The sequence below is a fragment of the Cupressus sempervirens genome, chromosome 8 (assembly GCF_028749045.1).
Source record: "Cupressus sempervirens isolate cs-2001-9-10 chromosome 8, ASM2874904v1, whole genome shotgun sequence".
Taxonomy (NCBI): domain Eukaryota; kingdom Viridiplantae; phylum Streptophyta; class Pinopsida; order Cupressales; family Cupressaceae; genus Cupressus; species Cupressus sempervirens.
Genome location: NC_143125.1, coordinates 733,594,439 through 733,603,807, shown reverse-complemented (window position 1 = coordinate 733,603,807; position 9,369 = coordinate 733,594,439).

Sequence of the window (9,369 nt, the reverse complement as noted above, 5' to 3'; positions counted from 1 at the left end):
CATGTAGAAGTTAAAATATTGGTCTTAGGAACATAACATAAGTTTAAGCAACCTAACTTCACCTTAGTAGGATCTTGTAAAAAAAGAGAATGAGTCTCTGATACTAGAGATGGTGGACCAAAATGTGAGAAGGAATATAGGTGGGAAGCATGATCAATAGTCCCTATAGCAATAATATTTCCTATCTTACTATATCTAATTTTCACTAAATCTTCTGCAAACTCAACTATCTTTCCTATTCCACTATGTGTAATATGATAAATAAAGAGAAGGTTAGAGGAAAAAGATGGAACACAAAGTACATCATGAAATGTACCATCATTAAAGTCAATAGGACCTTTCCCACATATAGTCATAACATTATTGTTCCCCATCAAAATGTGTGGAGTAGGAGAAGCATCAAAAGAATAGAACAAATCCTAAGAAGATGCCATATGGTGTGAAGGAGGAATAGTAGTTACACATAGTGCATGACCCTTTCCTATATCTTTACCATCCAACTAAAATGATGATGATGAAGAAGATATATGAAAAGTAGAAGGAGTATCAATGTTGTTCTTCTAAAGGAGAGTTGTCAAATTTGAAACCTAATTGACATAGCCATCTAACTTCGTCTCATAGCAATGTGACTCATCATGATTAAGCTTATTACAATAATCACACTTTGGTATTTTTGGCTTTGGTTTACCCCATCTATGAGAAGGTGGCCCTGACAAACTATGAGAGCTAGAATCAATCTGAGACTTTGTAGAATGAGATTTATTTATGATATTTTCTGAACTTCGGCATGCGAATCAAGATTTTTGATACATTTCCAAAGGCATTGATTTTGTGATTTTTGTCACAAAAATTAAGATTTTTTGGCATACAAATCAAAAAAAATTTACCTCCGATTTTTAATCCAGTATCGACTCTTTTACTAAAATTTTTTTTGACAACTTTGTCATGTTTCCAATAGCTAGAATTTTTTTTACAACAAGGGTCATTTTCAAGCTTTTTTTTCCCTTGATGGTTGTTTGACCATCAAATTTGGGCTTGTCACTTGTTGAGATATTACAAGTTGGTTTCGAGCCTATCACAATGGTATAGTTAGTTTTTAGTTTTGATGCATTTTTTATGGATTTTTCTATTGTCAAATTTAGGGGTACATTTTTGCACTCTAGGAGACATATGTTGAGCATCCTATCTCTGAATTGGGAATTATTTATATCAGTGGAAAGCTTTTTCCAAGATCTTTCTAGTGATGCTAGGCATTTTTCTAGATTATGCTATAGCACATTCTATTCAATCTTCTACATTTTTGCATTCTAGTGGATATTTTGGTTGTTTCATGTTTGAGGATTGATTTTATTGCTTTAGATGATTTTTCATGACTTATACTATCTATTGTTTTAGTCTCATGTCTCCTCTAGTCTATTTTACATTATTTTTGTGCATTCTTGCAAAAACAATGAGATAAAGTGTCATATTACATCTATATTTTTGTTTTAGTAGTTTAACCTTTTTTTCCTTCTGATTCAAGTAGTGTCATCTGAGGAAACTCATGTAGATTATTGTATTCTTGGGATTCACTATATCTTGTACATTATTCTACATGCACTACTCATAATTAAATTGCCATGCAGATTGATGTTTTTCCTTTGTTTCCCATCTTCCTTTGTCCAATGAGTGTCCCTTGCATGATATCAGCCTCATGATGTGTCTAAGATTGATCAACATAGTATACACATATATGTACTCTTTTGTGCATCTTGATCATGGTTCCTTGAAATGTAGTTCTGTTGGCCCACTTTTCCAGTTTTCTATCATCTCACCCTTGTTTGCATTGGGGAGTTTCTTGTATTGTTTCTCATGCTTCCTAGGTTTAATTGATCAACTCTTCAACATTTGGTGTTTCATGCCATCTATATCTTTGTGTTTAGTTGTTTTCCTTTATGTGCCTCTTGATTTGATGTAGATTATAGTCTTCTCTACTTAGTCAAGTTCTATTTCAATGGAGGTTCTTTAGATCATTAGTTACTTTTGACAGAGCTTTATAGCTTCTATATGCTTTAGTGGGGTTCTTTATGATCTTCTTTTGTTCCTATCTTCTAGGACATTTCCTAGTTTGGATGATTCTTTAGTCCTTCACTAGTATTTTCAGCTCTAAAACCATAATGGATATTAGCAATACAAATCCACAAATCCTAAAGAATACCTACATGTAAAAGCCTGTCATAGAGAAGAAATGGACAAGAAGAGGCAAGGGGTTTCTCTAAAAATATGCAAATTGTATTCTCAGAAATAAAAAAGATAAGAGATAATTTCAAAAGATTAATCATTATAGAAGAAGATCAAAACTAGAAAAAATGGTAACCTAAAAGGGAAAAACCATGTAATAATTACTAATTAATTATTAAATGTGAATACATAAGTGCATAAAGTGAAATCTTAAGAAGAAAGAAAAGATAATTTAATAACTGAAATAAAATTATCCTTTTTCTCTAACATCCTTGCGGATTTTAGGTTGGGAAACCTTTACAAACCCAATGAGATGGTTGTTTAGACCTTGATTGAAGTGTTGAAACATTGGTGATGAACTATCACTAGTTCTTGCATAAGGCATGAGATCATATAATTTCTTCTCATACTCTTCTATGGTCAAAGTGCATTGCCTTAGACCATGGAACTAATCTTCCCTCTATTGGTGTTACTCCTGTAGTAGGAAGCGTTCATGGAAGTTTTCAAGGACTAACTCCCATGTAATGGTGTTCATGTTCATCCCTAGTTTATTCTCCTTAATATTCCACCATGTAGCCCAAAAGAGCTCTAGGTGGATGATGGCATACCTTGCTTTGATATTTGAGTCAAAGTCCTGCATGTAAAAACATCTATCTAAAGAAACTAGCCATTACATTGCTACATATCACGAACCAGCTTCAATAAAAGGTTTAATCTTGAACCTCTATAGGTCCTTCATCTGAGTGGCCTTAACCAACCTTTGTCTATCATCATGGAAGTCTCCCTGATGACTCTTGGACCTCTGCCTCTCCTCATTCCTAGCATGATGCGACCCCTCCTGATCAACATCCCTTTGAAGAGGTAGGTGCTCTAAGATCATCCTCATCATATATCTCAAATTAGTCTCTTTTTAGATACCATGCTCTTCTCTATGCCTTTCCTCTCTATTCTCCTCCTAAATAATACTTTCTCCATGAGTCAAAAGAGAACTATCATGTCTACCTCTCCCAAAAACTCTACCTCTGCTTGCACTATGACCCCTAATAGTGGATCTAGTCTCAAACACCATCCTCCTAAAAAACCCAAGAAAGAACAACAAAAACTCTCACAAAGTCAATAAAGGTATACTACCTTAAAGCACAATCATAAGAAAATATCTTTGGAATCCAACTCAAGAATTACTCAAGTTTTTCCTCTTTCTATGTTTCAAGAAATGAAGTTTGAAGTTCAAAGTATTTAGATTGTAATAGATACACATAGTTGTTTAAGTTTTATTCTAGTTTAACAAGTTGACATCTAGCGGTATTCCAATACACCTAGAGCTCCCAATGTAGAAATGAGGGCTTTTGATACTAGATGTAACACCCAACTAGGAACCCAAAAGAAATTAACCTATAGTTTTACTACATTTGCCAATTAGTTTTTTTTTTTATAATGATAATAACAGAAAGAAATAATATAGTGGAAGCAATAACTCACATACATATAAACAATCCATAAACAGATTACATCTCTTAAGGGTCACATGACATTAAATCACACATATAAGTTTTATTATACTAAATATGAAACATAATAAATTTCACATCATAGAATTATTATAGGTACAATTCCAATTAAATAATATAAAATTACATAAGATGCCACTTGGTATAACTAGAATGCATAATCATCCATTGTACAAGTAATAGGGTATTAAAAGCTCAAAGAATATATGTCAGAAATAAAATAAATCCTAGCCTATACTAGCACTTGAGGGATGGGGGAGGAAAAATGATGACTCTTATTAATTCATTTTAGAATTCCCCAAGCCTTTGGTAAAAATCCTAACTGGTCAACATGCTAAGTCAAACCCGACCCCAACACAAGGTTAAACATAATTTACATCAAACGTGTAAGAAATTTAGTTTCATAAATTGTTTGGTTTTGAAAACATGTGATTTTGATTTACAAATAGGGTTATGGTTTTCCATTTTTTCTAGTTTTAGATTTGCTAAGATTTCTAAGTTCACAAGAATAATAAATTCAAAAATCCATTAGAAGTCATTTAAATATATCATTGAACTATCAAGTAAAACCCAAGTTTATCAATTTTTTCCAATTGACAATTCATAATTTACTATACAAATACATTTTAATAATAAATTAAGTAAAGACTTCAATTAGATATTATTAAAATTCAATCAATAATCATTAAATTATTAATGATAATAATTATCTATTCAAAAAATAAATTATATTGAATTATTAATAAAATAATTACTAATCTATTAATAAAATAATTATTATTATTAATAATATTTTATTACCAACAATATAGCAAAGGCTAAAGCTTAATTTTTAGGATTATTTCTTGTTAAGAAAGGGGAATTTCAATGGGTCTAGATTGAAGGTGATTCCCTAGTTATAGTTAATGCATGTATGAAGAGGCAAACATCGTCATGGTAGCTTCACTATATCCTACAAAAAATTTGGAATTTAATTGACCAAATTATTGAAGTGACAATTTCACACGCATTTAGAGAAGGGTATGAAGTTGTGGATTGCCTCTCTAACTTAGGTTGTAATGAGATTACCAATTTTACATTACATCATGCCACATTAATAGAGAAACACAAAGATTTGCAAAATTTGATTACTAATGAGTTTGTGGATTTTCAACGGTAATTATACATTATTACCCATATTTAAAATTGATAAATTCATAGTGGATGATGAGATTGAATATCATATCATTTCACTCCCTATTTCCAAGTTTATATTCAGTGGACATCAAGTGCATGTAGTTATCACTTAAAATGGTCGCTTGGTGTACCTTACCTGATGTGAGATCGTCAAGGAGATTGAAAATGCTCTTTTATCACATGGTTTTTGTCCTTCAAGTTTTTCACACCTAGAAACATGTGTTTGGTAATCATGGTACATGATTGGGTATAATGAATCATTCATTTTTTGCATTTATATCAGAGGTATATGATGTTGTCTTTCTCACATTCTGACAGTTTTTTTAGCTCTTATTTTTCACCTTTCAAACAATGTCAATTACAATGGAGTATTGCATCAAATGTGAGTCCTATAGTCAATACCATAGTTCTTTGTTACCTAAGAATTATTGAGTTTAGTTAATCCTAAATGTGGATGAATGTGTTTTGCCTCTATAAATTGACAATAAGGTATTGGCTTCAATGTTTTATATTAACCCCTTTTGATTCATCGATGTATTCAATAGGTAATTGGGGAGGAAGTTTTATCCCCTTCTACTCACCATTTTTTTTTTTCCTTCTAATGTGGTGTCTATCTTCTTTTCAAATGCCATGAATTTATTACAGTTAGTTCTCCTGTTAGAAGGTTTGGCAAGAAAGGTTGTTATTCCATAGTTTTGGAATGACAACAACATAAAAATGGCTTTGAAAAAGTATGATTTATGGTCTAGGCACACATGAGTTGGTTGTTTGTTTCAAAGGTCTCAACTACTAAGGAAACATGAATTCATGGTCATGTTTGAAGCTCTGCAAAAGTTATTTTCCATGCAGAAACCTCGCATAATGAAGTTAGCTCTTCAAACCACAGCTAGGGCTATGAGCTACTAGCTTCAAGATAGAGTGAAATGTACAAGCTATGTTATATTGGATATGTTGATTTTATCCAATATTGATTATGTAGTTAAAATTGGTGAGGACATAGCTGTAGGGGTCCCTCTATGGATGCGTATGGATACTCAAAGTTTTGGGCAAGGATTCCATGAATTTTATGATGTTAATGACCATGTGGCTTTGATTGGGAAGCTAGTTTCTTAGACAGATTTCAAATTCTTAAACATGGGCATAATTAATTATCCTCGGATGCATATGGTTTCTTCTGATTTTGTTTTTAGGTCTGGGGAGGAATTGACTTCAAAATCTCCAATGTGTGGGTTGATTTCGATATATGACTAGGTGATTTCTCCTAGGGAGGAATGTGTAGTTTTTAAGGAGTAACAATGGTTTGGTAATAATTTTTTGTAATTTTAGGCAAGAGCCTACAACACAATGGTAAATTGTGAACCTTTTATCAGAGAGGTGTTGGGTTCAACTCTAGATAAACTTAATAAATAATAATAATGAATCTTGGCTTTGGCCTCTTAGTGATCAAAAAAATAATAATATTATTTTTTGTAATTTTAAAATATCCTTCTTGCGAAAATGCCAAAAGTGAATATCTCGGTCAGTTATCCATGCTCAAATCGAGGGCAGAGGAACAAAAGGAGACACTCCAGGAATGCGTGCACCATCGAAGTAGCGAGGCATGGATGTTCTCAAGAAAATTGGAGCAAAATTCATAACCTAAAAAATGGAAAAATAGATGCAAGGTTTGATGTCTCCATGGCCAACAGATTTGAGGTACTAGATAAATCTTTAGACGAATCTACCTGCTTCCGTCAGGAAGGAGGGCATAAAAGACTTAAAATTAATGCAGAAGCTCCCTCTAGTATCAAAAACCAATCTAGAATGCATTCCCAATTGCCTATCTTCATGGTAGAACAACTTGATAACCAGATCTGAGTTTTTAACATGACTAAGTATGTATATCCAAATTCATTCAAAACTATGTCCCCTCCAGGAGCGCCTCATTTCCTTCTAATCTTCCAGATGTTGAATCTGATTTAAAACTAGTGTCCCCCCCAACCTACATACCCCCTCATAGACGGCTTAACAATCCCTCCCATTCTGCTAACCCTAATTATTCTCCTGGATCACCGCGACCAAACCCCTTGTTAAACTGGTTCACATCAACATTGATGATGTTGAAGATTCTTGGTTCGACTGTTTGGAAAAAGGGATCTTTGCAATTTGGACTAGCCCTTCCAAAGATATTCAGCCCCTAATGGAATGGTTTTCGGGTAACTGCCAGGAGCAGGTAAGTATCTTCCACCATTATGAAAATATATATATTTTAAAATGTGAAGAAGAGTCTATTAAAAATGAGTTTATTGCTATCTCTGAATGTTTTTTTAAATGTTTTTGTGTCAAATTTGTAGAATGGTTTCCTAATTTCCATATTGATAAGGTGGATTGTATGGTTTCGTTATGGTTTTCCATGCTATCTCTTCCTCCATAGCTATGTGATGTTGATATTATCTATGAAATAGGCTCTGCAATTGGAGAAGTTATTGCTATTGATGCTTCCTTTTTTAGCTGTAACAGTATTAAAATTCTCATCAACCTTACTATTAATCACCCTTCAGAGTTCCAAAAGAAAATAATTACAAGGAAAGCCTCTTATGATATTACCTTTCAAGCGTTTAAAGGGAAGATCATTGATATATTGAAATCTGAAATTACAAATAATCACAGACTGGATGTCCTTCCCCTTACCTCACACTTCATGAACAAATTTCTAGGGATCAGCTCTAAGTTCGTCAGAAGGAATAGAAATTTAGGAAATCAAAACAACCGATCAGAGATTCAGATTGGTCAAAATTCTTAGACAGAATAGAGGGCTTCATTGATAAACATCATGCTAGATAGGACAGAAGGCACCCTATTAGCCATAGAAGAATATTTAATAGAGGATAGAAGAGTAATGAAGACTGGTGTCTGCACCAAAAAGGACAAGGAATTCAAGGGAATAGGAATTTGTGACAATAAACATAATACTAATAAAAGTGGATCTGATGGAATAAAGACACAACTTCCAAATGTCAGAAGAAATTACCCCAAAGAAATGAAAGAGCCAACTATTAGACAGTACAAGGAAAAGAGCAAGGCTTTAGAGTGAAGTAAATTATTATACAAAGTGGAGAGTAAGGATTATAGGAAAAACAAGGAGAATTTGGGAGATCAAATATCCCCTCCCTCAGAATTGGATTGTGTGAATCATTTAGAGAAGGAAGCCTAGGACAATACAAAATGGAAGTAGAAGGAAGATTCAGCAATAATCAGAACTGAGGCTGGCAATAGAGGAGAATTTGGTCAAAATCATGAAATAGTATGCAAATCAGATGGGATTTGGATGAGACATCAAAATCCAGAGCAAGACACAGTAATACATGAGGTGCTTGCAAAGCACAAAGAAAGGTGTAATAAGGAGGATGAAAGTGAAGAAAGTAGTTGGAAATCAGATACAATAAAGGGGCCCTCCACATACATGTATTAGAAGGAGCTTGATGGAAACAAGGAAACTGTAAGACAAGGAGAAATACAAAACAACACTACAGAATCAGTAGATTATCAAAATATAGGTGAAGCAAAAAATGACATGCTTTTCTCTTAACCCAAGGCGAGGTTGGAAAAAGTAGCTTCTAGAATAGAAAAATAGGATTCTTAATAGATGAATACTGATATTCTCCCTGAATCAACGTTAACCACTTCACAAATTGAAGGAGCAAGAAGGACTTCAAAATTTTGGCAAACACCAGATGGACACCGCACCTCGCTGTTCACCCCAGAGGAGATGCAGTCATAGACTCAGATTGATGGAAAAAGTCTAGAAGCTTCTATTAGTAAAGACCTTCAACACATTTTAAATGAGGATCTAGAATTTACACCAGAGGTTGGAATATCAGAGTTTGAAGATAATAGTCTTGAGCAGTTAGCAGAGGAGCTTATTCAGGTCTTTGACTTTGATTACTCAGATAAGAGTACTAGCTCTCAAAAAGAGAGGTTGATCCAAAAAATTATCAAACTGGGAGGAGAGGAATATACCGCTAAAGATCTCCAAAGGGATATGATAAATATCTAGATGGAGGATAGTGTAAGGAAGCAGGATAGATAGAGGGGGAAGAAATCAAAAATCAATCAGGAAGGTGACTAGACAAACATGGGAGAAAGAAAAAATAAAGAACTAGAGGAGGATAGTCTCGGATCTAAGATTTGCAAGGAATTAGAAATGAAAGAATTTGAAAGAACTGAGGAATGCATCTTTTCAACAGCACAAGAACTGGGTATATTTCAACAAGAGCTTGGTATAGAAATGAATCAAGAAGGTCTAACCTCTCCAAAATATGGTATGCCTAAAGGAAAAAGGGGTAGGAGATCTCTGAAGGATTTATGTGAAGCTGAAGGCCAAGCTAGAGAACAGAGGAAACTTGATGAGCTTCTAAACTTGGGGAAGGGGAAGTGCCTTCCTAAGGCAATATGAGGATAACATCATGGAATGCTAGGGGTCTAA